The sequence below is a fragment of the Eretmochelys imbricata genome, chromosome 3 (assembly GCF_965152235.1).
Source record: "Eretmochelys imbricata isolate rEreImb1 chromosome 3, rEreImb1.hap1, whole genome shotgun sequence".
Taxonomy (NCBI): Eukaryota; Metazoa; Chordata; order Testudines; family Cheloniidae; genus Eretmochelys; species Eretmochelys imbricata.
In genome coordinates, this window is record NC_135574.1 from 7,973,628 (window position 1) to 8,001,505 (window position 27,878).

At 45.9% G+C, this 27,878-nt stretch overlaps 1 protein-coding gene across 4 annotated transcripts in view; it reads left to right on the plus strand.

The window, feature by feature from the left end:
* Nucleotides 1–2,086: 2,086 nt before the first annotated feature.
* The window catches only part of EXTL3 (exostosin like glycosyltransferase 3), a 221,763-nt gene continuing 195,971 nt past the window's right edge, over nucleotides 2,087–27,878 (plus strand). For 2 of the 4 annotated variants that reach the window (XM_077812347.1, XM_077812343.1), the window contains exon 1: nucleotides 2,087–2,209. The gene's annotated coding sequence lies outside the window, so the exon portion shown is untranslated. Of the gene's footprint in view, nucleotides 2,210–17,198; nucleotides 17,346–27,878 lie in introns of those variants that run through there. The other 2 variants (XM_077812348.1, XM_077812345.1) reach the window with 2 other exon arrangements.

The following is a 27,878-nucleotide window of genomic DNA, read 5'->3' on the forward strand; positions in this document are numbered from 1 at the left end:
TGGGTAGTAGATAGAATATCCCAGGTCAGGGTTCCAGGGGTGTGTCTGTGCGGATTTGATCTTGTGCTTTTTCAGGGAATTTCTTGAGAAAATGCTGTAGTTTCTTTTGGTAACTCTCAGTGGGATCAGAGGGTAATGGCTTGTAGAAAGTGTTGTTGGAGAGATGCCGAGCAGCCTCTTGTTCATATTCTGACCTATTCATGATGACAACAGCACCTCCTTTGTCAGCCTTTTTGATTATGATGTCAGAGTTGTTTCTGAGGCTGTGGATGGCATTGTGTTCTGCACAGCTGAAGTTATGGGGCAAGTGATGCTGCTTTTCCACAGTTTCAGCCCATGCACGTCGGCGGAAGCACTCTATGTAGAAGTCCAGTCTGCTGTTTCGACCTTCAGGAGGAGTCCACCTAGAATCCTTCTTTTTGTAGTGTTGGTAGGGAGATCTCTGTGGATTAGTATGTTGTTCAGAGGTATGTTGGAAATATTCCTTGAGTCGGAGACGTCGAAAATAGGATTCTAGGTCACCACAGAACTGTATCATGTTTGTGGGGGTAGAGGGGCAGAAGGAGAGGCCCCGAGATAGGACAGCTGCTTCGGCTGGGCTGAGAGTATAGTTGGATAGGTTAACAATATTGCTGGGTGGGTTGAGGGAACCATTGCTGTGGCCCCTTGTGGCATGTAGTAGTTTAGAAAGTTTAGTGTCCTTTTTCTTTTGTAGAGAAGCAAAGTGTGTATTGTAAATGGCTTGTCTAGTTTTAGTAAAGTCCAGCCACGAGGAAGTTTGTGTGGAAGGTTGGCAGGAGAGTGGGTTTGTGTGTGTGTGTGTGTGGGGGGGGTGTGTGTGAGAAAACCTGGATTTGTGCTGGAAATGGCCCAACTTGATTATCATACACATTGTAAGGAGAGTGATCACTTTAGATAAGCTATTACCGGGTGGGGGGAGGTATTTTTTCATGCTTTGTGTGTATAAAAAGATCTTCTACACTTTCCACAGTATGCATCCGATGAAGTGAGCTGTAGCTCACGAAAGCTTATGCTCAAATAAATTGGTTAGTCTCTAAGGTGCCACAAGTACTCCTTTTCTTTTAGTCCAGACTATGTCTTTCCCCGGTTTGACCTGGGGTGCCCATATGTCTCGTTTTGGCTGGGACAGTCCCCTTTTTAAGCTTGGTCCTGGACATCACAACTTTTTTGGGGGGCAAAAATGGGCATTTGTCCCATTTGCTATCCCATTTAGCGTGGAGAAACATTTGGACAAGAGCCAGTGGGACCAATGTCCAGTTTTGCCAAAAAAGTCATGACATCTGTGACGTTGGTTCAGGCTGACGGCCTCGCCTGGCAGGGCTTGGGCCAGCTCTGAGAGGTGGGGCTCAGGCGAGCTTTGACACCAGGCAGCACGGGGCTGAGCCTGAGACGCCTGCTGCGGTCACATACCCGGTGTCCCGTTTTCAATTTAAGGAAATACGGTCACCCTGTGGGGGCCGCGTATCTTGCCTCAGTTGGGCCTCCTTCGCCCTGAATGTGGTTCCTCCAGAGCCTCTCACCCGAACCCCCAGCACCTACAATGGTGTGACACAGCCAGGCCTGGAAACAGCCACTGACTCTAAAGCTCACAGGGGGTGCCCTTTGCCAGAGCTGCCCGCCCCCTGCCTTCACCAGGCGGGTCTGATCATGGAGGCTGTTCTGCATAGATCACACGGGGGAGGGGGGGTCCCCTCTCAGGCTAAGGGCCCATTAGAGGTCCCCTCCCCCGCGCCCACAGTCCTCAGCCCTCTTCTTCCAGAGGGGTAGCCGCGCGAGTCTGTATCAGCAAAAACAACGAGGGGCTTTTAGCCCACGAAAGCTTAGGCCCAAATAAACGTGTTCCTCTCTGAAGCGCCGCCAGGACGCCCCCCCTCCCTTGCTTCAACCCGACCCCGGGCAACGCGGCCTTTCCCCACCCGCCCCGCATCTCCGCCAGGAGTCGCCTTCCCCTCGCTGGTTCGCAGCGGCCTCCCACAATGCACCATGGGCCTGGTGGCTGCCGCTGGCTCCGGCTCCGCACCCGGGGATTGTTGCACAATGCCGCCGCCGCCGCCGCCAGGGAGCTGAGAGCCGGGGGGCGGCCGGCGGGCGGGGGAAAGCGGCGCGAGCCTTCTCCGCCGGCCAACCAGCCTCCCCGGCGCCTGCAGCGCCCTGCACGCTTGGCGGCCCTGCTCCCCGCCGCCGGCAGGTAAGGGCTGGAGGCGGGCTCGCCTCGCGTGGTTGTGAGGCTGGGGTTGTCCAGACATGGCTCCCCTCTCCCAGCCGCTCCCGGAGGGGTGGGAGAGGAGGAATGGGGGCGCGCGTTGGCCGGTGCGGCAGGCTGAGCCGCGATTGGGGTTATCCTGCCGCCGGAGGCTCTGGGGTGGGGAGCCCTGGCCGCTTCGCACGGAGCGGGCGGCTGGCTCGTGTGTGGCCGCAGGGGAGGGCGCACGGGGGTAAAGAGCTAGGGCTTGTTGCACGCTCGTGTGGGTCCGTGCCAGGGCGCACTCTCCCCCCCCCCCCCGGCGTGTGTCCCGGTGCCCTGCGGTGGGCACGGGCGGGATGGGAAGCCGGCCCCCGGCGTGTGCGGGACTTCGGGCGGCGGCTGCCACGCCGAGTCGTTCCGAGGACGGGAGCGCGGCCGGCGGGGGGGGGGGGGTCGTGTTTTGTTTTGTTTTGTTTTGTTGTCTTGTAACTCCCCCCCCCCCCACGCCGAAAAGCCACGCGCGAGCCCCAGAGGCAGGGAAACGTCCCGCCCGAAGCGGCTCTGCTCCGGGCTCGCTGTCGCTCCGCTCCGCCTTGTTCGCTGGCCGGGTTTCTTTGTGCCGGCGCGGAGCGAGAGGCTGCCAGCCGGCGCCGGGGAAAGCGAAGCACGCGGGGGCAGCCGCGCCCCGGGCCTGGAGCCTCACGCCCCCCGGGGAGCGCGGGGGACCCTGCCGCTCTGAAGCCCAGCTTCCGTCCGTCTGCCCGGCCCCCCGCTCCCAGATCTGCCGGGCAGCCTCCTTATTCCCCTCCCACCACTCCCTTTTACATTGGTGTGGCTGGCCCGGCGGGTCCCGTAGAGAACTTTCTTGCTCTGTGTGTGTGTGTGTTTGTGTGTGTCAGCAATGGGAAAAGCCAAACACTGACGGGAGCTATGTTGATTACATTACATTACATTACATTACATTGTAAGGAGAGTGATCACTTTAGATAAGCTATTACCAGCAGGAGAGTGGGGTGGGGGGAGAGAAAACCTTTTGTAGTGGTAAACACCCATTTTTTTCATGCTTTGTGTGTATAAAAAGATCTTCTGTACTTTCCACAATATGCATTCAGATGAAGTGAGCTGTAGCTCACGAAAGCTTATGCTCAAATAAATGGGTTAGTCTGTAAGGTGCCACAAGTCCTCCTTTTCTTTTTGACAGGAGCTAGTTCCCAATATATCAACAGTGCAGGGCGCTCTAGGAGTGAGTATGGTACAGGGTGACCAGAGAGCAAATGTGAAAAATCGGGACGGGGGTCCGGAGGGTAATTGGCACCTATATAAGAAAAAGCCCCAAATATCGGGACTGTCCCTATAAAATCGGGACGTCTGGTCACCCTAGTATGGTACCACCATAGCTGTGAGGGAAAGTCTGCAGAGTTTGCTGCGGTACTCTCATATCATTATGTATTTTTAAAGCAAGCTCAAGCAGCTACATACTTCTCAGATCGGGGCTCTCTGGTGTTTTCTTACATGGCAGTGTAAGACTCTTGTCTCCTCCTCCCCCAATTCTGAAGGGGGGGCAGTTTGGAATTTGTTTCTGTTTTTAAAAAACAACAGCCACCCATCATGCTGGGTCAAATTAAGCTTGGGTCAAAGCGAATACCTGGAGTTTGGGAAACTTCAGGATTGCAACCCCTTCACCAAGCCCTGGTTTTGGTCCAGTTAGCGTATTGATGGTATAACACAGCACTTCAATGCAAGGGAATGGCAGTCAGTCACGTTACAGTCGAACCCAAGTGAATCCTTCCCCTGGCAAATCTTACTTTTAAAAGAACCTTACCATTTGGAAAGTAAGGAAAATTTGATCTTTGCAATCATTTTTGAGGTGCAGAGAAGCCCTTCCTGGCAGGGATGATTTTAGCAATGTCCAGAGAGGAGGGGATGGAAAAATTATCCCAAATTCCCTTTAGCTTGAACATGGGTGTTTCAGGATATCCCTCCTCCTGCACATCACTTCTTATTGGTATCTGTATCTCCTTTTCATGTTAACTCCTCATGCTGGGATGTGGATTATTAGGGCACTTCTGATTTATTTTCAATGAAGATATTACTGCTTCTAAAATCAGAACTCCGAGTCTCCCACTGTCATTGCACAATCTTCTGTCTTTTCCCCTCATCCCCCTTGCTGGCGCAGTACTCTTGGCACATTATGCTTCCAGCATAGGCCTGTAACTCTGAGTCTGGAGGTGATAGATTTGGAAGAAGCCTAATGCCGTATTAGCAAGACATTACCTACGGGTTTTTTTTTTTAATTGTAGAGCTGTGTGAAAGCACCAAGAAAGAGCAACATTTAAAAAAAGAAAAAAGGGAATTTTGTCAGGAACAAAAATAGGACAGAAGCTTACATCATGAAACACATGGTTTATTTGTTTATCTTTCCCACCACATCAGACTACTGGGGCTCACTAAAGGGCAAATGGTCCAACCTAGTATCTTCCTTTAAAACTCGTTTCCAGTCTCTTATTGTCTTAAACAAAATCATCTGAACAAACTTCTTCCCTGTCCTCTGAGGAAGCTGCAGTCTGTCTTTCAGAGGCTCTTCCTTCACTCCTCCTTCCCCACCTCACTTTTTAAAACCAACTTGCTGAGGTCCTGCTGGCTGCAAGGTCCCGATACAACAGCCCCTACAGGGGTGTCCGTAAAGCAGTTAGACCCTGAGATGAAAGGGGCTGTGTAAGTGCCAAGTGTGATTACTGGTGGTGGTGGTGGTAGCTGTTATATTCCATTCGGGGCTGGGTGTGCTGGCGAGGGTTTGGTGCAGAGTTAATGTTCTGTGCCACTCTGGGATCGTAAGGCAGTGGATGCTATAAAGCAAAGAAGCTGGCACCTTTCTCTGGCAAGATTTAGAGAAGTTCCTGTGCCATGCCCACCACTGCAGGACCTGGCCAGGTCCGGAAGCTGGAGTCTGAACAAGCTTTGAACTCCCGCAGAGCACTGGAATGTGCCTCTCCCACTCCCGCAGGGCTGCCCGCGCAGGAGCCAGCAGAAGGGGAAGCCGGAGGGAGGACGCTCTGCTATGAGGCTGGAATCCTTTCCAGAAATCATTGACATGGCACCGTCCACGTGCATGGCGCTCATACAGCAAGACAGCGTCGGAGACATCTCCTATCCACAAGAGCCTGCGCAATGTAGGAGAGGCAGGTTACCTATTTGTATGGCACTGTTGATGGTCAGACACAGAGAAAGGCATGGTTCCCTTCCAGTCCAGGTAGACGATACGAAGGAGGCAGCGAGAAGCAATGAGCACTCGTCTCGTTAATGAACAGTTAGGGGATGTCAGGCACCTGCTGAGGGGAGGGTTACAGTGGGCCAGCTTGTTGGAAGAAGTATGTTTGAAATAGGGACTCGGAGGAGGAAAAGGCCAAGGCGAAGGTGGGGCTGGATAGGGAGGTTGTTCGTGCAAAGGACGTTACACAGAAGAGGGCACAGAGGCAGGAGTGGAAAAAGGACATCGAGCCCTTATGCTTCAGAGCAGAAGCCAAACTCTGTAACTGTGAAGGTCAGGAAGGCGCTTTTCCTGCAAGCCGGTTATTCCCCAGCTGGCTACTTCAGGGTTTCTTGCACTGTCCTTGGAAGCGGCTGGTTCTGGCCACTGTCAAAACAGGCTATTGGCGTAGATCAGAGCAGAGGGCTATCTACAGGGCATTTCCTCTGCTCCTATGACTGGGGTGCTTCGTTAGATGACCTGGCTGGAGTGAAATAAGATGAAGAGGGTATGGAGAGCTCATCAGAGAGGAGAATAAGGAAGGAATGGCTCCTGGAAAAGTGCATTTTGAGTAGGGATTTGAAGGCTGAAACGGGTGCTGGGTCGAGTGGGGGAGACTGTTTCAGGTGCATCTCAAATCTCCTTTCAAAGGTGGGTGATGAATTGGCCTGGGGGAGGCCACTCCGCGCAGAGAAGCAGGCAGGTGACCTGTGCAGTAGCATAGAGTCCTGTCCTGTGGCTCAGCCAGGTCCTGGCTCTGCACTCCTAGCGCTGCTTCCCAGTTCTAACGCTGTAGTTAGAAATGCATAGGGCTTATCTGGTGCGTTGGAGCTGCCATCTACACACACATCCATGCATTGCCTGAATAGTTCGGTCTTGCCAGCCAAGTGCCTGAGGTGGAGGGGAGGGAGTTGCATCAAGTCATCTGCAGCAGCATGGGGCGAGTTGACGTTTATCTTCACTCAGCAGGTCCGACTAGGAGACACAAGTGGATCTGGATGCAAACAGGGTGCAGCTTTGTTCTTGCAAGTGCTGCAGAGGGAGGTCGTGTAAGTGGGGACAACTCTGTGCTTACCCTAGTCTGTGCCAGCTCTGAGTTTGGCTCAATAACCAGAAAACGTTTCCCTTGTGCTGAATGTAATTGATGTCAGTGGAATTACACTAATGCTGAATTTGGCCCATTCAAGCCTAAACTTGGTAACACTCAGTCCTAGGAGGCTGTGGACCAGTCTCCCAAGGGAAGTGGTGGAAGCCCCATTGCTTGGGTCGTTTAAGATTAGACTAGACATAACATTGAGTAATCTGTTGCTGGAAGCAGTCCTACACTGGAGACTAGACAAGAGGCAATGTCTCTTCCAGCTCTTTTTATGAATGCACAGACTCCCGGATATCCGTGTGCAAGGTGTGAGCACTAGAAAGGCTCACATTGAAATTGGTTAAATTTTTATTCCGACATACATGCATTTGCTAGTCTAACTCCCTGTCGAGAGGTGTGGGTTGAGCACAGGGTTGGGAGCCAGAAACTCTTGAGCTCTAATTTTGATTCTCACACTGATTTGTTGTGTGACCGTGGGCATGTCAGTTTCCCTCTGTACCTTAGTTCACATTATTAAATGGGAAATAATACTACTTGGTCGTTGCGGCTATTAATTGCGTAGTGCTTTGAAGTTGTGAAGTACTATATGAGTGCTGATATCGCAATGAATTGGTCATTGTATGTGTACTACCATCCTCCAGTGGATGGAATTGGAACTGTTCCACGCTGCCATAGACTCTGTACTGCTACGTGTTAATGGAGATTCTCTCTTAAATAACAGTACTTTGATTTAAAAACATCAAATAAAATCTTTGAACTAACATAGTCATAGAATTCAAGGCCCGAAGGGACCTCCAGATCATCTGTTTCGATCTGTATATCACAGGACACTGACACACCCCAGCCCCCACACACTAACCCAACAACCAGAATTAAGTCTGGTCTGCGCTACAAAGTTAGGTCGACGTAAGTCCGCTGGCATCGGCTGAGATATGCCAGTGTCTACACTCAAATTTGTCTCCTGCCAATCTAACAGTCCTGTTACAGTGGCACAATATCACCAGCTCCCCACGTGATGCAGAGCCGTGGTCAACCTACTTAGGTGAACACAGTGCGAGTGTAGGCGCTGGGTGAGTGATGTATGCTTAACTTCGCTGTTCAATCACAGCCCTCTTCGTTACGTCCCACCCCACTTCCTCTGACTGCGTGTTGTCCGTTCAGATTGTAGGTTCTCTGACAGGACTGTAGCAAAACATGCGCCGAGCACTGCTGGCACGGTATTCATATGGTAACAAATTTCCTTTTATGTGCTTTGGGGACACAAAGATCTGAGTCCTGTCATTCTTGTCGCCATGAAGTTCTCGGTGCCGAGTGCAGTGGCACTCATGAAATTCCAATGCGGCCAAGGATTTGTTACAGCATTACTGATGCTGACAGTAATGCAGGAAAACGTACGGGAAGGGTCAGTACATTTGTTTTTTTAAAATTATGCCACCAATCCTGTAATCAGATCCACTTGGGCAGATCCCCAGTAAAGAGGTTTGCTGGCTTTCGTCTGATTGCAGGATGGGGGCCGAAGCTATAACTTCCATCATTAAAGATATTTTCTGTTGTTGTCCTGGGATTGTAGGATTTCTTTTCAAAATATTTTGTTTTAAAAAAATCTTTCCAGTTCAACTTTCTTTCTAGCTGCACTTTCTGTTGGGAGCAGAGAATGAAAAAGGAGAGCAATCAAAAAATTGATCAAAAAATTAGTTGAAGCAGTATGTTTAAAAAACCCAATCCAACCCACCACACACAAAAGCAACAGAAGAAATTACAAGTCAAGACGTGGAGGATGGAATGAAAACAGTAAAGATCAAACCCAGTTTTAAATATAGATGAGATGTTTATTTAATACCTACTGCGCTGCCATCCTTTTAAAGTCCTCCCTCTCCAGTTTTTTAGAAGATAGTTTAAAAAGCAACAGAATTGTCTCAGAAGTCGGAGAAATTCAATAACCAGCAAGTTCTGAAAGGGAACGTAACTAGCACCATTAACAAACTTTGGCAGAAAATTGTTCCAAACTCGTATAAGGACTTGATGCTATCTGGTGCTGAATGTTCTCGGTGACTTCAAGTCCCATCAGTAAATGGAAGTTGCTCTGTCTCTCTCAGGAGGAACTAAGCACCTTGCAGATCAGGCTCTCAGAGCCTAAGGCAGTGGTTTGCAGCCTGTGGTCAGCAGACCCTTGGGGATCCACAGATTATGTGTGAGGGGTCCACGAAAGTTTGTTGTTACCACAGAACAGTGGTTTGAAACCTGTGGTCTGTGGCCTGTGGGGTCTGCAGACTATGTCTAAGATTTCCAAAGGGTCCGACAGTGACATTTGAAATTTTTTAAAGATCTGTGTATGAAAAAAGGTTGAAAACCACTGGTCTAAGGGCCTGTCTACACTTAAAATGCTACAGTGGCATAGCTGCGCCTCTCTAGCGCTTCAGTGTAGACATTATCTATGCCAACACAGGGTTCTCCTGTCAGCGTAGATAATCCACCTCCCCGACAGGTGGTAGCTAGGTCGAGGGAAGAATTTGTTTTTGAAAGAATTATGTTTTTCATTTTGGTTTCACAAGAAAGATTTAGACATAGAATCATAGAATATCAGGGTTGGAAGGGACCTCAGGAGGTCATCTAGTCCAACCCCCTGCTCAAAAGCAGGACCCATACCCAATTAAATCATCCCAGCCAGGGCTTTGTCAAGCCTGACCTTAAAAACTTCTAAGGAAGGAGATTCCACCACCTCCCTAGGCAACGCATTCCAGTGTTTCACCACCCTCCTAGTGAAAAAGTTTTTCCTAATATCCAGCCTAAACCTCCCCCACTGCAACTTGAGACCATTACTCCTTGTCCTGTCCTCTTCTACCACTGAGAATAGTCTAGAACCATCCTCTCTGGAACTACCTCTCAGGTAGTTGAAAGCAGCTATCAAATCCCCCCTCATTCTTCTCTTCTGCAGACTAAACAATCCCAGTTCCCTCAGCCTCTCCTCATAACTCATGTGTTCCAGACCCCTAATCATTTTTGTTGCCCTTCGCTGGACTCTCTCCAATTTATCTACATCCTTCTTGTAGTGTGGGGCCCAAAACTGGACACAGTACTCCAGATGAGGCCTCACCAATGTCGAATAGAGGGGGACGATTACGTCCCTCGATCTGCTCGCTATGCCCCTACTTATACATCCCAAAATGCCATTGGCCTTCTTGGCAACAAGGGCACACTGCTGACTCATATCCAGCTTCTCGTCCACTGTCACCCCTAGGTCCTTTTCCGCAGAACTGCTGCCTAGCCATTCGGTCCCTAGTCTGTAGCGGTGCATTGGGTTCTTCCGTCCTAAGTGCAGGACCCTGCACTTATCCTTATTGAACCTCATCAGATTTCTTTTGGCCCAATCCTCCAATTTGTCTAGGTCCCTCTGTATGCTATCCCTCCCCTCCAGCGTATCTACCACTCCTCCCAGTTTAGTATCATCCGCAAATTTGCTGAGAGTGCAATCCACACCATCCTCCAGATCATTTATGAAGATATTGAACAAAACCGGCCCCAGGACCGACCCCTGGGGCACTCCACTTGACACCGGCTGCCAACTAGACACGGAGCCATTGATCACTACCCGTTGAGCCCGACAATCTAGCCAACTTTCTACCCACCTTATGGTGCATTCATCCAGCCCATACTTCCTTAACTTGCTGACAAGAATACTGTGGGAGGCCGTGTCAAAAGCTTTGCTAAAGTCAAGATACAATACATCCACTGCTTTCCCTTCATCCACAGAACCAGTAATCTCATCATAGAAGGCAATTAGATTAGTCAGGCATGACCTTCCCTTGGTGAATCCATGCTGACTGTTCCTGATCACTTTCTTCTCATGTAAGTGCTTCAGGATTGATTCTTTGAGGACCTGCTCCATGATTTTTCCAGGGACTGAAGTGAGGCTTACTGGCCTGTAGTTCCCAGGATCCTCCTTCTTCCCTTTTTTAAAGATTGGCACTACATTAGCCTTTTTCCAGTCATCCGGGACTTCCCCCGTTCGCTACGAGTTTTCAAAGATAATGGCCAATGGCTCCTAAGCCTAACCTCAAAAACAGGCTGCCTTTTAAAATGATCAAACTCTGAGTGGCTAATCCTCAATAAGATAGTGCCTTTCCCCTCCCCACAACTTTTTCAGGTGTGGAGGGGGAATGGGGTGAGGATGGAAATTTTGTTTTAATTTTAACTGGGTGAACAAGCTTTTTTTTTTTTTTTTTTTTTAAAAAAGTCACCTTAACAAGTTTCTGTGGAGAAAAGCAGTTTGCTACACAGCTTTGAATGTTTCTGACCCCGCCTTGGCCACACACATAAGGCCCAAACTGGGGTCCAAGATATACTGTAGACTCAGAAATAAATATCTGATGGGGCAGCTGCAGCCAAACTTGTTAGCAATGCAATTGCATCTGAGTGAACTAAACATTACCTTGGCTTCTGTGTTCAAGTGCAACCCAGTGTTTCCGACGTTCATGGTTTTATTGTGAGCCTTGTGGTTGTTTAAGAAAAAAAAAAAGCTCCAGCTCCTGGAGTCATGTGACTATGCAAAATTTTCAGCTTCTATTTTTAGCCCTCATGGTTGCAAAGGAAAGCTAAAAAAAAGTGCATGATTGCAGAGGAGAACTACAAAAGTTACCTCCTCCCCAAGGCTGAAAACCCAGAAGGCAAATAAAAGGAGCCCCACTTTTTTTTTTCCTTCATTATATTTTGGTCCTGACTTGTTTTTTGAACACTTGGGGTTGGCAGCACTGGTAACTCCCATGGAACCAATAAGCGTTGTATGCAACTGACAGTATAATCGAGCCCAAGCAGATCCCAATGGTCGTAATAATGTAACATGTATCACATGCAAATCCTTGAAAAGAAAAATCTGTTGTTGAAAATCATTTCAAGCCAAACCTTAGAAGCCAAAACCACTCCCAGTTCTGCAAAATTGGCTCATGTTCCTGCCTTGAAATGTATCCCTTAGGGTTGTTTTTTAAAAAACAAAACAAAACTATACGCTCTCTCTTCCAACTGTCCCCTCACATGCTCAGATGAACGCTTCTCTTTCCAAACTCCTTCATCCCCTAACGTTCCCGCTCCTCTTTTCCAAGACCTTTCCGCCAACCTTTCTGCTTAGCAGTGGCTGCATTTGTTCCTGTTTCTCCACGGGCAACTGGTCTCTGCCTAGCTCACTCCTCTTCAGCTGAGTGTGGCCTGTTTTCACATCAGCTGCCTTCTCTCCTCTTCCCTCATGGGCCAGCTGTCTCAGGCTCCTGTTGAACTGCTACTTCTGGGTTCAGTGGGGCCCAAGCACCTTGGGGGGCTGTGGTGGTAGCATTTAAACCCCTGAAGGCAAGATTAAAACCTATATAAATCTTTGCAAGGTTTCAGTTGCATTGTCCCCTGTGCCACTATGGAGCTACTTAAAAGACAATTATGCTACTGCATGTATTGTCTCAGCTAAGGGAAAAGACGGAGAAGGACAATCTGTTATAAATCCTTCTTTTGAGAGGCTTGTAAGTTTCTTGGAGTTTTCTTTTGGAGTGAATTATATCTACGTAAGTGAAAGAAATTTAATTCTATAGCTCTCGCTTTCAAGGGGAAACATGTATAAATCCACCACATTAAGCTGGATCATAATTCCCATTGAAGACATGAAAAATATATTGTAGCGATTAGGAGCTTGCACAATGAAGTATGGAAATACTTCAAAGGTGACCCATATTGTCTTTTAAATCCAGCTGACTCTGCAGAAATCAGAGGTGTGTGGGAACACTCAATTCAATTGAGACTGATAAATGTTTGCTCCTAGGTGACCTGCCTTTTTAAGGAGTACAGGAAGGATAAATATTTTTCCCCGCAAAGAGGCAATATGTTCTCTAATGGTTTCAACAGGGACACACAACCTATTCTCAGCTGTGCTGCCCACTTGCAGTGTTGTGAAAAACAAAAGGAACTAAAAACTTTAACTAGTTAAAAAGCCTCTCCATCACCAACACGTTCAGATAAGAATCGACTTGGCTGATGCAGAGTTATCAAACTTTTAAAAACAAAAAGAAATTAGCTTCTGGACTGAGAATGAGCAGGAGACATTTCAGCCTCAAAAAGTGTGGAGTGTTTTTCTCCTCCCCACCCCTAGGTTATTCTGACCCCTGGAAATAGGAGCTTACATTGGACAAGTCATGTCACAGCTGTAACTACATGGCTGCTAGGGCAGAGCTACAATAAAACAAGGGGGAGATGTTTTCATCATAGATAGCTTCCTATCATGGAACCGACTCTTCACAGCTGGTGGGTGAACACCCTCATTTCTTCTTCTGGTCTGGTAATAAAACTCTCCAGCAGACTGGTTGTTTTTTGGATAATTTTACCCACTGGGGAAGTTCCGACTTTGGATGTATGTAATTAAATAATATAGATATTAAGGGTGAAAACATCTGAGCTCATCAAGTACAAGGGATGATATTGCTGCCTGGTCTCAAACCTATCACTGAAATGTGGAGACGGGGGTAGAATATTCTTCATTCATCAACATATCGCATCACAGTGACTGTAATTCATCATTTTCCTAACATAGATGAGGGTCTGAGGGAGGCAGATCTTAATGCTTCTGTGTGTTGTAATAAATCTGTGTCCACCTAAACACTTCCTGTTTGTCACTTGGTTGCAGTCTGTGGTCACTAGGAAGTTCACTTCAGCAGAAGACAGGACCGAGGCTTTCTGCTCAAAGAGGCCCTTGTCTTTTGTGCTAAAGGAAAATCTCCATTATGTGTTTAGCAGTACAGGGCTTGTGACATACATCTGAGCAGTTCTGATTCTGTTCTGTAAAGGTTCTTACACTGTGCTTTCACCATAGTCTCTGAGCGCCATCCGGTAGTGCAGTGTTTTTCAACAGTTTTTTCCATTTGCAGGCCCCCTAAAAAATTTTGAATGGCGGTGTGGACCCCTTTAGAAACCTTAGACATAGTCCGCGGACCGCTAGGAGTCTGTGGACCACAGGTTGAAAACCACTGTAGTAGGGCATCAAACAATGTGATGAACATCCGTCACGCTTTCAATATCTGTCACGTGTTTTCCAGGAGGTAGGGGGAAGTAGTACATATATACACTAGCCAGCTCATTACGTTATCTATCTTGACTCTTTGTGGCTTGGCACAAGCTTTGAGCATAAGTGTTCTGTCCTTTTATTGCTGGCCAAATCAATCCTATGACTACCCTCAAAACTGTAAAGGAGTCGTGTAACTTCAGGCAACCTGCTTATTGATCAGGAACACAAGGCGAACTCTGAATTGGGCCTTTTTCCCTTCTCTGAGGTTAAAAGAGGAAAAAAATAGGGACAATGGTGCTATTAACCAAGGGGGAAAATAATTCTCAGTGTGTTGAAGCAGTTTTCTAAAAAGAGGAAATAACTTGATGGCCGAGGCCATTGGCAATGGGACCTCTCTAGGTCACTGATTTGAGTCAAGCTGAGGTAAATAGTGATCTGTGGATGTCACCACCTGATGGTACATGGTCTGTGTATAATGAGTTGGAAGGTCACTGTTCAGCACACATTGGACAAGTGTCTACATTAGAGTTGGCACAAATTGGCACCTTATTGTCTGTCCCGGGTGGGTGGGAGGCCACAGACTTAATACATCATGGAGACTAACTTCGTCTATTACTGCTAGACGTAGTTCTTTCCCATCAAAGCTGACCCACTTAGAGGCAGTGTGGGGAGTTCTCACGACTGCTGCTTGCGCTGTGGATAAACAGAAGTTTGCAGTGTCTGGGACTGTTGATCTGGCATTTTTGTGACCTTTCCATTGGCCGCCTGGTGCTGGCCAAGGTGGCCATCCATTAGAACAGGAGGAGGATGCTGGCCAGGAGGGTTCTCCCCGAATGTTGGGGTCCTTTAACGGTCCTTTGTCTGTGCATGCTTCCAGACAGAATTCCTGTGGGTAGCTTTGGCTGAGTCCTTGGGCTCCTTCACGGAGCAGCAGGCTTTGTCCACTTTCCTATGCTTGGTGTCACCCCCCACTGGATCCCTTGTTTTGATCCTGTACCCACACCACCATCCACATTTTTCCCTCTTTGGTTTTTATTATTTGTATTACCGCAGCACCTTGGAGCCTACGGTTGCCAACTGTCTAATGGCACAAACCCAAACATCCTTGCTTCGCACCTTCTCCAAGGCCCTGCCCCCACTCACTCCAGCCCCCCTCCCTTCATTGCTCACTCTCCCCCACCCTCACTCACTTTCACTGGGCTGGGGCAGGGGGTTGAAGTATGGGAGGGGTTGCAGGCTCTGGGCTGGGGGATGGGATTGAGGGGTTCGGAGTGTAGGAGGTGGCTTCGGGCTGAGCCTGGGGCAGGGAGTTGGGGTGCGGGCTCTGATAGGGAGATTGGGTGTGGGAGGGGGCTCCGGGCTGAGCCTGGAGCAGGGGTTTGGGGTGCAGGAGGGGGTGTGGGCTCTGGGAGGGAGTTTCGGTGTGGGCTCTGGGCTGGAGCAGGGGTTTGGGGTGAAGGGGGCAGCGCTTACCTCGGGCAGCTCCTGAAAGTGACCGGCACATCCCTCTGGCAGCGGCTCCTAGGTGGTGGGGGGGCAGGGAGTTCCGCACGCTGCCCCTGCCCGTAGGCACTGCCCCCGCAGCTCTGATTGGCCACAGTTCCCAGCCAATGGGAGCTGCGGAGTCGGCGCTCGGGGCGGGGTAGTGTGCAGATACCCTTCTAGCCCCCCTCCCAGAGGCTGCAAGGATGGTGCTGGCTGCTTCCAGAAGCCTGCCTTAGCCCCACTGTGCTGCCGGACTGTTAGCGCCCAAAATCTCTGGGTTTGGCTGCAGTAGTCTCCGGGAGATAGAGCCTGATTGCAGGAGACTCCCGGCGAAACCGTGAGGGTTGGCAACCTTATTTGAACCTCAGCCACGGGCTGGGACCCCGCTGAGCTAGCTGCTGTACAAACACAGAACAAAAAGGGGATCCATACCCCAAAGAGCTTCCAATTTAAACTGACGTCTGGGTTTAACAGCCCCTCTCCCCATGTGCCTTGTGTCGTCTCGCTGGGCAGTGCCAATCGCTCCTTTTTCAGGCCGGAACTCGTCATTGGCACTACACCTACTGATCTGTTTAAAAACAGCCCCCACGGTTTGCTGTTAGGACCCAGTGGAGACTGGGGCCGGGGAAGCTTGTAGTTCAGTGGGAATTGGAGATCACTAGTCCTGCACTGATTCTTTCAGGCAGTGGGCTAAAGGCTTCAGCTAGTTCTGGGCCTGAGATCTTTAATGTTTCCTTCTAGCGGGACTTCCCCTGCGTCCTATTGTTTTCTCACAGCAAAAGTGTGTGTGTGTGAATGAAGAAACTCTTAATAAGAGGTATAGGAGATTAAAAAACATGAGAGCTTGCATGCATGCAACCCAGAGAAGGGAGAACTGAAAATTCAAAAGGAAAAGACAATACAAATCAGGGTGATACTTTCAAGAGAAAGACCAGATGAAAATTGACTCTGTCTAAACCAAAGGAAAGATCTCATGCCAGCTGTTGCAAACTTGGAAGCAACATTTAAAGAAAAAGAAAAAAGAAAGATACTATAACAAAATGTGCAGCCAACTGTTCATTTTGAGGATATCTTTTCCATAGAACTAGTGGCTTTAACATAGGCTGCAAGCAACAAGATGATCCCTCATTAAAAAATTGGTTTCACCAAACCCGTACAATGAGTGGTCAATTCCGATGAAGTGAGCTGTAGCTCACGAAAGCTCATGCTCAAATAAATTGGTTAGTCTCTAAGGTGCCACAAGTACTCCTTTTCTTTTTGCGAATACAGACTAACACGGCTGTTACTCTGAAACAACTCTACATTGTAAAGCTTAGCCTAGCCAAAGCCATACCTACTAACATACAAACCTAAGCAAATTTTCACTATGACAATGTGTCTAGTTGCAGGACTCAGAAACGAAGCTAAGCACAAAGCAAAAGCTAGTTAAACCCTCTGTTCTGGCTTGCAGTTGCAACAGATGAAATTACAGAAATTACATCCATTTGTCTCAGTAGCTGCTTGTGAATTTGTAGCAATGGCAGATCTGCATTTGTTGAAAGTTCATGAATAATCTGGACCTCAAATAATAACTCTTTTCTCCCTGAATACTTAGAACTAACAAAGACATCTTGGAGTCCCCCCCCCCCCCCTTTAGGCTGCTTATTTTTATTCCACTCATGATATATATTGTAAATTAAACTATCCAGTTTAGAGACCACCCACGCCTGCAGATAGTGAGTGAGGGTGTGTGTGTGAGAGGGGGGCTCAGAGTGAGAGCCCCTGGCTTCAGCAGTGTTATGGAGCAGGCTCAGTACAAGCCAAGCAGCAAATCTGGAGGTGGGTGGGGGGGCATGTGACTCCACATCTTCTGCCTCCCCCCACGCATCACCTATACTCCAGCTCTGGTCTCCCCTGGGGACTTATTCTCTGAGCAGGGCAGTAGTAGCAGTAACGCTTAGCTCTTCTGTAGCATCTTTCCTTCAAGGAGGCTTCACAAACATTAATTCAGTCTTGCAACATCGCTGTCAGATTGCTGTTTTCTCCATTTGATGATGGGGGAATCTGATGTTCAGTAACTTGATCATGATTGCACAATACATGAGTAGTACAGCTGAGAATAGAATGCTGATTTGCCGTTCCTATAAACTACTATAGACTCTGCTCCCTTGTTTTTCAGGTTAAAATATGTGAATGAAATCCAAGTCAGCTTCAAAACTCCCATTGATTTAGGTGAGGCCAGGATTTCACCTATGGAGCTGAATCTTGCACTGCCGTGCACCATTTATCCCAGTACAAAGTGGGTATAAAATGCTACTGAATCAGAATTCTGCTTTCATTCACACTGGTGCTAATGTTTCACTCTAACTTTGCATATGCGTAAATGATGACTCAAGGTCTAAGGCAGTGGAGAATTGGTGCTTTGAGTATACTGCACTATTTAGCTTAAAAAAGACAAGGTTAAGGGGTGACTTGATTCCTGTCTATCAGTATCTAGATGGGGAACAAATAGTTAATAATGGGCTCTTCACTCTAGCAGAGAAAGGTATCACATGTTCCAATGGCTGGAAATTCAGACAGAAAATAAGGAGTACATTTTCAACAGTGAGAGTAACTAATAAATGGAAAAAATTACAAAGGGTCTTGGTGGATTTTCTATCACTGACCATCTTAAAATCAAGATTGGATGTTTTTCTAAAAGATCGGTCTAGGAATTATTGTGAGGCACGTCTCTGGCCTGCGTTATCAGGAGGTCTCCAAAGTGGGGTGCGCCAGAGGATCCCGGGGGTGCGCGGCAGGAGGAGCACTGCCGGATAGCACTCTGCTGTTTTTTTTTCTTCGGCGGCAGCTCTGCATGCCTGCGGTAGGTCTTCCCCTCTCCTTTCTTTGGCAGCACCGTGGGGGTGCGCGATCCAAAAACTTTGGAGACCACCGGACTAGATGATCACAACAGTCCCTTCTGGCCTTGGAGTCTATAAATCTGTGACCTCCCTTGTGCTGCTTAAATAATCTGATAATTTCTGCCTACCGGTATGAGACTGCGACTGGGAGCCAGGAACTTCTGCCCTGTGATCTTGGTTTTAATAGTCTCATTCTGTAGCCATGGGCAGATAGCTTAACCTGTGGCTCTGTTTCCCCTTTCATAAAATGCCTTTACCTCAAGAGGATGCGAAGAGTCTTATTGATCGTTCTAGAGCTCTTTGAAGATGAACAGTGCTATATACAGGCAAAGTTCTCATTAATTTTATGGCTGAAAGTGTTGGGGGTGGGGGAAGGGGGTTATGACTGAGTTTACATATACAGGGCCAGAGCCTCAGCTGACATAAATCAGCATCACTCCATTGATTTCAACACAGCTACATTGATTTACTTCACCTGAGTATCTGGCCAATAGCACTTTCTTTATTGGCTGCACCAATAAGCCACATTGCTGTTACTTTATGAGGTTCCCTTTTTATTGACATCCTGCCATGGAACATGTCCAGTTAAATCCAGTTTTATGTTTTGGCTCCAGCGTTTCTCAGTGCTTTCCATTTTGCTGGATTTAACTGATCCCAGTGGCATCTTTTTATGATGTATTCTATTCAGCTTCTTCCACTGCCTCAAGCACAACAGTAATCTAGGAATCCACCTTTTATTTAAAACAAACAAACAAACAAACAAAAAACCTGTAGGACATAAAGCTTGTAGCTTCCTTGACTATCTTCTATTAGAGACAAAGAGGAAGACTTCTTGTGGAGTCTAAATCCAGTCAAATGAAACCTTAGTCATAATACTTTCTGTGGAATGTCATTGTGTATGTATCATTTGCCGGGGAGGGCACATTGTTTGTTCTCACTCAGGAGATGTTTTCAGTTATGATTATGCTGTCGTGGTGCCTCCTGTCAGAAGATCTCAAAGCACTTTATCAATGCTTATGAATTAAGATTCAGAAGGCCTCCAGGAAGTAGGGAAATAAAATTCGTTCCATTTCACAGATGTGAAAAGTGAGGCACAGAGGTGCCATGATTTTCCGATGGCCAATAGCAAGTCAGTGGGATTAGAGTTCCTGGCTCCCGAGATTGTGCTTTTCCCACTTGAGCATACTCCTCCCTCCACCCATATATGCTAAGCTAAAAGCTCATTTCCTTTTTGTCCTTTTATTTGGCTTCCCTCTTGTCAGCCTCTGTTTTGGTGAATGTCCTCCACTAAGAGCTCCGGTGCTTGGCTCTGATTCAGACTTTAAGATCACATGATTGCTCTCCATTTAATTGCTGCCCTCTGCATTCCTAATAGTAGAAATTTAACTGGCTCATAGCTTTGTCAAATTCACTCTGCTGGCTGGGAGAGTTATAAACAGCAGCAGCAGACTCTTGAAGGACAGCACTGCATTGGTTCATATTCGAAGGTTATCTTTGCAACCCTGTAGCCTAACTCAGTGGTTCTCAACCAGAGGCCATCAGCTCGTCTAGATATTTGCCTGCTTTTACAACAGGCTACATAAAATGCACCAGTGAAGTCAGGACAAGCTAAAATTTCATACAGCCAGTGACTTATTTATACTGCCCTATATACTATACGCTGAAACGTAAGAGCAGTATTTATATTCCAGTTGATTTATTTTATCATTAGATGGTAAGCATGAGAAAGTCAGCAATGTTGCAGTCGTAGTGCGCTGTGACACTTTTTTGTATTTTTATGTCTGATTTTGTAAGCAAGTAATTTTTAAGTGAGGTGGAACTTGGGGAGTATTCAAGACAAATCAGACTCCTGAAAGGGGTACAGTAGTCTGGGCAGGTTGAGAGCCACTGGCCTGACTTATTTTATTTTATTAAATGGAAGTTTCAGTTTTGCAGTAATTGATGGCTTAGCCCAGGGGTGGCCAACCTGTGGCCCTGGAGCCCCATGCGGCTCTTCAGACATTAATATGTGGCCCCTTGTACAGGCACCGACTCCAGGGCTGGAGCTATGGGCGCCAACTTTCCAATGGGCCGGGGGGTGCTCACGGCTCAATCCCTGAGTCTGCCACAGGCCCTGCCCCCGCTCCACCCCTTCCCGCCCCCTCCCTGGAGCCTGCCGTACCCTCACTCCTCCCCCGCAGAGCCTCCTGCATGCCACGAACCAGCTGATCGGGAGGTGCGGGAAGGGAGGGGGAGGCACTGATCGGCGGGACTGCCGGTGTGTAGGAGGCGGTGGGAGCGGGGTGGGGGAGCTGACCGGCGCTGCTGATGTGTTACTGTGGCTCTTTGGCAATGTACATTGGTAAATTCTGGCTCCTTCTCAGGCTCAGGTTGGCCACCCTGGCTTAGCCTTATGTCACTAGAAGAAAAGCAGTACTTGTGGCACCTTAGAGACGAACCAATTTATGTCACTAGGGAATGCTTCTGAATACTATTAGGCCCCAGATTTTTGGACAGTAGATAGAGCTATCTGTTGCTTTTTCTTTGTGAAGCGACAAGCATGGCCCTCTGGGAAACCAAAGCTGCAAACACATTTGTCAGTCTTGACACCATGATCATGATTTCCCACGCTACATAGGTGCAAAGACACATTTTAGAAAATCACAGGCAAATATTATTGCTTTAGAATAAGCACTATAGAAATTTTGAATGTCACTGTGTGATTTTTAAATACATTAGCAGACAAATAGTTCACTCAGTGTCACAGAAGGAACTAAAAATATATTTAAGTAGATTTTTCAAAATACAAAATGCATTCCAATTTGGCTTTTGTCTAATTTTTTTATCTCTATATATTTACATCTATAGTCCTTGTCACCATGGTATTTGAGTACCTTGTAATCTGTAATGAATTATTTCCTCAAAGCAGCCCTGTGTGGAAGGGTAGTGTTGTCCCAATTTTACAGATGGGGACCTGAGGCACAGGGTAAATTAAATGACTTGCCCAAGGTCACAAAGGAAGTCTGTAACTGAGCAAGATGTTGAACCTATGTCTCCTGAAGTGTTGGTTCTCGGGGTACCAAGGACTGTGAATCACGTTGTTATCCCTCTGTCTCCAGGGCAAGGGAGTCCTGCTTGTGCTTAATTGGATGTCAGCTCCTTGATGCCACCAGCCTGCGAGCCACCCAGACACTCTCCTCTGTGCTGTGCCAGCCCTTACTTTGCCTTGTAGGTTAACAGTCGGTGCACCCCAATCCCTGAGCCCTTTTGAAGTGTTCACCTGTAGCGTCCAACCCCTTCTCTACTGAACACTTGCAGAAATACCAGGTCTGCTGCCCCTAAGGGAATAGTGTATATCCCAGCTTGTGTGATACGACTCAGGATCAGCACTCAGCTTAATACCACAGCACTCAGCTATATTTATAGTGAAAACACCATCCATAAGTTTATTACCAAAGTTTTAAGAAATAGAGAGTAAAGATAATAGAAACAGCAGGTTTAAAATAGGCAAGCCACTCATCCGGTATCAAATTGGACAGTTCTGCTTTTCTAGGGTTTGCCCCCTGTCTTGTACTCAAGACAAAACTGGATGTGGTTTTGTCTACTAGCCGATGGGGGGATGCCTTTTTGAAGAGCATGCTGCCCTGCCCCCGCCAGCATGCCCTTGCGTGCAAGTTCATGCCGGCAGTGGCAAAGCGGTGCACTCTTAAAAATGGCATCTGTTCCTCCGAGCAGCATGACTATGTCATGCTGGTGGAGGCAGGGTCACCCCAGCTGGGGCAGGCTTGCACCTTTCCCAGAGGTACTGTAATGTCTGGTATTCTGAGAATGCCTGAGTGCCTAATAGGATGCTAATATAAAACAAAATTCTAACTTGCTTTCTAGAGATTAACCATAACAGGTTAACCTCCAGTCTGAGTACATTTATATCACCTCACATATCTTCTGCAGTGTTTTCCACCAAGCCTGTTTGAGATCCTGTTTTCATGACTATAAATGCACTCTCTGTTTACTTCCTACATGCAGGATAAAGGGGTGTCTTCCTTGCCTTTTCTTTATATTTGGCCCTAGAGTCAGGATAACTTCCCTTAGCTTATTCTCCAGAGTGCTTATTTCACATTCCCCCGTTGATTTTGTATGTAAGTGGGGTTTCCATTGTATCAGCTTACAATTAGGGCTGTCAAACGATTAACAAAATTAATCGCGATTAATTTTCTTAGTCACGTGATTAAACAATAATAGAATACCCTTTATTTAAATATTTTTGGATGTTTTCTACATTTTCAAATATATTGATTTCAGTTACAACACAGAATACGAAGTGGACAGTGCTCACTTTATATTATTATTTTGATTACAAATATTTGCATTGTAAAAAACAAAAGAAATAGTATTTTTCAGTTCACCTAATACAAGTACTGTAGTGCAGTGTCTTTATCATGAAAGTTGAACTTACAAATGTAGAATTATGTACAAAACCCCCCTACATTCAAAAATAAAACAATGTAAAAGTTTAGAGCCTACAAGTCCACTCAGTCCTACTTCTTGTTCAGATGAACAAGTTTGTTTACTTGTGCAGAAGATAATGCTGCCTGCTTCTTGTTTACAGTGTCACCTGAAAGTGAGAACAGGCATTCACATAGGACTGTTGTAGCCAGCATCGCAAGATATTTGCATGCCAGATGTGTTAAAGATTCATATGTCCCTTGATGCTTCAACCACCATTCCAGAGGATATGCGTCCATGCTGATGACAGGTTCTGCTCAGTAATGATCCAAAGCAGTGCGGACCGATGCATGTTCGTTTTCATCATCTGAGTCAGATGCCACCAGCAGAAAGGTTGATTTTTGTTTTTGTGGTTTGGGTTCTGTAGTTTTTGCATCAACTGTTGCTCTTTTAAGACTTCTGAAAACATGCTCCATACCTCGGCCCTCTCAGATTTTGGACAGCACTTCAGATTCTTAAACCTTGGGTCGAGTGCTGTAGCTATCTTTTAGAAATTTCACGTTGGTATCTTCTTTGCATTTTGTCAAATTTGCAGTGAAAGTGTTCTTAAAACGAACAACATGTGCTGGGTCATCATCTGAAACAGCTATAACATGAAATATATGGCAGAATGTGGGTAAAACAGAGCAGAAGACATACAATTCTTTCTCAAGGGGTTCAGTCACAAATGTAATTAACTCATTTTTTTAACAAGCGTCATCAGCATGGAAGCATGTCCTCTGGAACGATGATACAAATCTTTAGCACATCTGGCACGTAAACACCTTGCGACGCCAGCTACAACAGTGCCATGTGACCGCCTATTCTTGCTTTCAGGTGACATTGTAATTAAGAAGTGAGCAGCATTATTTCCCATAAATGTAAACAAACTTGTTTCTCTTAGTGATTGGCTGAACAAGAAGTAGGACAGAATGGACTTGTAGCCTCTAAAGTTTTACACTGTTTTTGAGTGCAGGGTTTTTTTGTACATAATTCTACATTTGTAAGTTGCACTTTTGTGATAAAGAGTTTGCACTACAGTACTTGTATGAGGAGAATTGAAAAATACTATTTCTTTTATCATTTTTACAGAGCAAATATTTGTAATAAAAATAATATAAAGTGAGCACTGTCCACTTTGTATTCTGTGTCGTAACTGAAATAGATATATTTGAAAATGTAGAAAAACATCAAAAATATTTTTAATAAATTTCAATTTGTAATCTATTTAACAGTGCGATTACATTTTTTTAATCGCGATTAATTTTTTTGAGTTAATCGAGTGAGTCATTGCAATTAATCGACAGTCCTACTTACAATGTTTAATTTACATGTCAACAGAGTGACAGGTGAATACACCTTTTTGTCAACTCTGCCTCGATACAGACTTTAGGAACTTACTTTCAGTATAGATATGTACCTCCTTAGCTAATATCGCCATAGATTTCATAACAATGTTAACGACCAGCTTTTGTTTGAGACCTCACATGATATTCTTTGGTGAATAAGATCGTACAGACCAAGGTCTGGATATTCTTGTACCTGCCTTGCCAGTTGGCATTGAGGGGTTCTTAGGGTCATGGCTGAATCGTAGATCCAGTCTTTTGTCCACGAGAGCAAGAGGGTTCCCAAACTTTTTTCCCAGCTGCAATAGATATTGTGGCCCACTATTCGCACTTCTTGAGGAAAATTATTAATTTTAATGTTTACATACGTATAAAGTGTAACACTGTAAATAAACAATGTAAATTTTTCCTTTACATTTTAATGTAAACAATTGTAATGATAGAATACCTAGCAATATGCATGCAAAGAAATACTTCAAGATCTTTCAAACCAAACAGTTTTCATAAAACTGCACTGTACAGATATGTTGAGAGAGCAAAATGTGGTGGTCAAACAGAGAAAACACCATGTATAAATGTACAAATGTATAAAACTGAACAATAAGCAACACAACATTAACAAAATTGTTAAATAACATGGTGTTGATTTTAAAACAAAATAGTTGTCCAACATTGTTTTATTTTTTTAGTGTAAAATCTGAATTTCTGTGCTGTGTAAGTAAAGACCCAACCCTATTGTCTTCTAATGAGAAAAGAATAAAATATTGTAAATAAAAATATAAAATGACAGTTATAACACAATAAGGCAATGGGTACTCATCCGATCCGGTAAAGGAGAATCCAGACATCAAGTACATGTTATCATATTTTCTTACCACTTTCTTTTTCTGGCTGGCTCATTTTGTGTAGCTGCAGATGGTCCAGGACTGGGACTTTCATTATCTTCTCCACTAGTGCACCCTTCTTGTTTTTGAAAAATAAATCGATCCATGTCAGATTGAAATACTGCTTGCTGTTTTTTACTGTTGTAAATGGAGGACTGTGTCTGTGTTGCTAGGTTACCTTGCAGTGAAACGCACTGTTGTACTCACGAGACTTAAACTTGACATATTGCAGCTTGTTTCTTTAAAACAAATCCATTTTTTCTATACTCTGACATATACAGCTCAAAACATTACATTTATTTAGCTTTTACTTAGATTACACGAGTCACGTAGAGTTAAAGGTTTACTAAGATCTTGACTGGAGACTGCAGTTGCGCCAGCGGACCACTGGGACTGTGTCGTGGCCCACCATTTGGGAGCCCCTGCAGTAGAGAACCCTTCAGTCCTGCAAGGTGCTGATGGTCCTCAAATTTCACTGACTTCAATGGAATTTGAGGTGTTTGCAACCTCACAACATTGGGTCTTGTGGCCCACTCCAACAAAGCATTGACTTCAGGGGGATTACTCCCATGCTTTACATTACATGTGTGCTCTGCTGGATTGGGGGCCTAAATTAGCAGTTTTCAGTCACTATAAATCGTGTTAAATGTTAAATACTACAGAATAACTTGGTAACAATATGTCAAAATAAAATGTACGTTGGCTTCTTGCCTGAACTGCATTAGACAGCAGTGCTTTAAGTTGAACAAACAGCTTGAATGAGTTGAAAAAAAGCTGGGCTGCTCTTTCCTACCAACAGTTACCAAATGCCTCTGTATTTATAACTTAGCCATCTGCGGTAGGGTAGAGTTTGGGGGTTGGGGAGTTACTCTGATGTCCCCTATGGACATCCCTTCAAGGGTATCTCTGGAAAGCTTCAAAGTGTGTGTTTTGAGGGAGGAAAGGAAAGGAGAGGTCTGACCTGCATTGACACACAAAATTCAAGGGAACTCGGAGAGATAGAGCAGGCCCTTAGAGCGGTGGGCTCACTGAAGCGAATTAGCCCCATGCATTGTTCCTTCTCTTTTACTGCTCCAAAAGGCAGCCTCAGCGTTCTGCAGTGCCAGCCCAGTTTGGGCACTTAACCCCCTCAAACCAAAGCTTTGCAAGGGTAGGTTGCTCCTTGCTGCTGTCGCAGTACCACTTCAGGAGTGTTTGCTGATATTCCCAGGTGTACTACAGTATGAAAGCTTTTGTTGTTCTTTATAATGGAGTTTGAGTGAATTTTTGGTGCTTGGTGAAAGATTTTTTTGGACTGAGAGCTCTGAAGGCCACTATCCACAGAAGAGGCACGGTGTGCGCAAATCCACCACAAACCATTCCCTCCCAGTAAGACCTGGGTGGGCATAGTAGAGGGTCCATATCTGGGAGTGAGAAGTAGTTCAGTCTTCATGGTCTAGTGACAGTCAGTCATTTAGCTTCTCTGAGACTGCCATGAGGTGGCCAGTTGTGATCGGGTATATTTGTCCACTAGAAAGGCCACCATACAAGGGTCAGGTGGTGGTAACTTTCAGTTGCTAGTGACCTGGGGCACAGGAGAAAAGATCTATATTACATTACCAATCTCCTGAGACATCTCGTCCCTCACGGCTTACTTCTGACCACCCTTCTAATCCCTTTTTGCGTATTTAATTGCTTCAGTATGAAAATTACCCTTTTAAGCATTGTGGCTCTCATTAAGATACTATCTCAGTGCAGTTATGTAAATACAACATAATAAAGTAGCTTATTGGAGTTATGTAAAATGTAATATTAATTGTTAATTACTTGTGCGACAATGTGATGTGATATACTTTTCCTGTGACCCTCAGTGTTTAGCTTTAAAGTAAAACCTTCTTCCCAGACTATTATCTCTTGATTTTCCATCTTCAAATCACCAGGTACAGTAGGAGACAGAAGCTTCACTGCATATCGGTGTCTCTGTTAACAAGGAACATTTATTTCTCTTCTCCACCCATCTTTACTAACCGGCACTATTCTTTAGCATCTAAGAGTGTTAGCAAAAACTTTCATGTCTTGTAAACATTCCATGTTTTGTGGACTTGATCAGGATTCCCATGTGCCTCATTTACAATTCCACTTCCTCGCTCTTTGGATTGCAGCCCAAGCTCTGTGTTGAGTGAGGCCATAAGTCTGAATTGGAAGCCGGGAGGGAAAAGACTGCATTCCATTACACCTGTGGCTCTGAGACGTTCCAATTTCCAACGACTTTTTATATTTACTTTTTCCAGCATGGTATAGATATTGTCATTCGGTGTTTCCCTGCCCTCTGGACCTTACTGTGTTGTTTTTTTGGGCAGTGATGACTTCGTGCTGTTAAAATACTTAACTTTATATGGTACCTTTCCTGACCAGGGGATCCCTTCATCAACCACTGAAATGGTGGTTCATATTCTGCAAAACGGCAGCTGTTCCGATCGTGCATACTGCGCCACCACACAGAATGAAGTAAAGAAAAACCCGTATCCCTTAACAACTACCATGGGAATTTCAATAGAATGTAATTACCTAAATTAGAATTTGGTCAGGACACCAGATTAACACTTCTTTTTTGTGAAGAGTGCCAAGGGATTCTTAATGGCCAGAAATATTCAGGATCTCAGCAGGATCCAGAGTTCAGCAGCACAGTGCTCCTGAGCATCATGCTGAGGCACTGGTTTCTGTAATGATTGAGGGACTCATATTACCTATTTAGTTCCCTTATCGTTTCCTGCAGCACCCTGGGTTTTCTTTAGAGGCTTCCTATGCAAGTACTGAGCAGCCTGGCTGAAGACTGAGAGATCCAATACCACAAACTGCAGTTAAGACAGCTACCTGCAAACATACCATGAGATCTTTTAATACGCACAAATGGTCACGGCCTGGGTGCTATCTCTTCTGAAAGAAGGCAAGTTTTAAAAACACAGAATCAATTAAAATGATAGGAAAGAGACCAACATAATGGCTATTGTAGTGGAGGAAGGGGGTGAAAACTTTGATTGCTGCTGCCTTGGAGAGCGACAGATGCTTTTCAGGGTTCATCTCAGGCTGTGGGTTAGTGCCAAGAATCTGTAGCACTGGCCTGTTTCAGATCTTCTAAATAGCCACTCAGAGTAACTTGATGTGCTTTCCAGTGGGGAGGAAACACCAGTACGTTAGATGTGAGAAATGCTTAGAAGTAAATGAGATGGGAGAGATCTGGCCATGGGAAAGGCAGAGA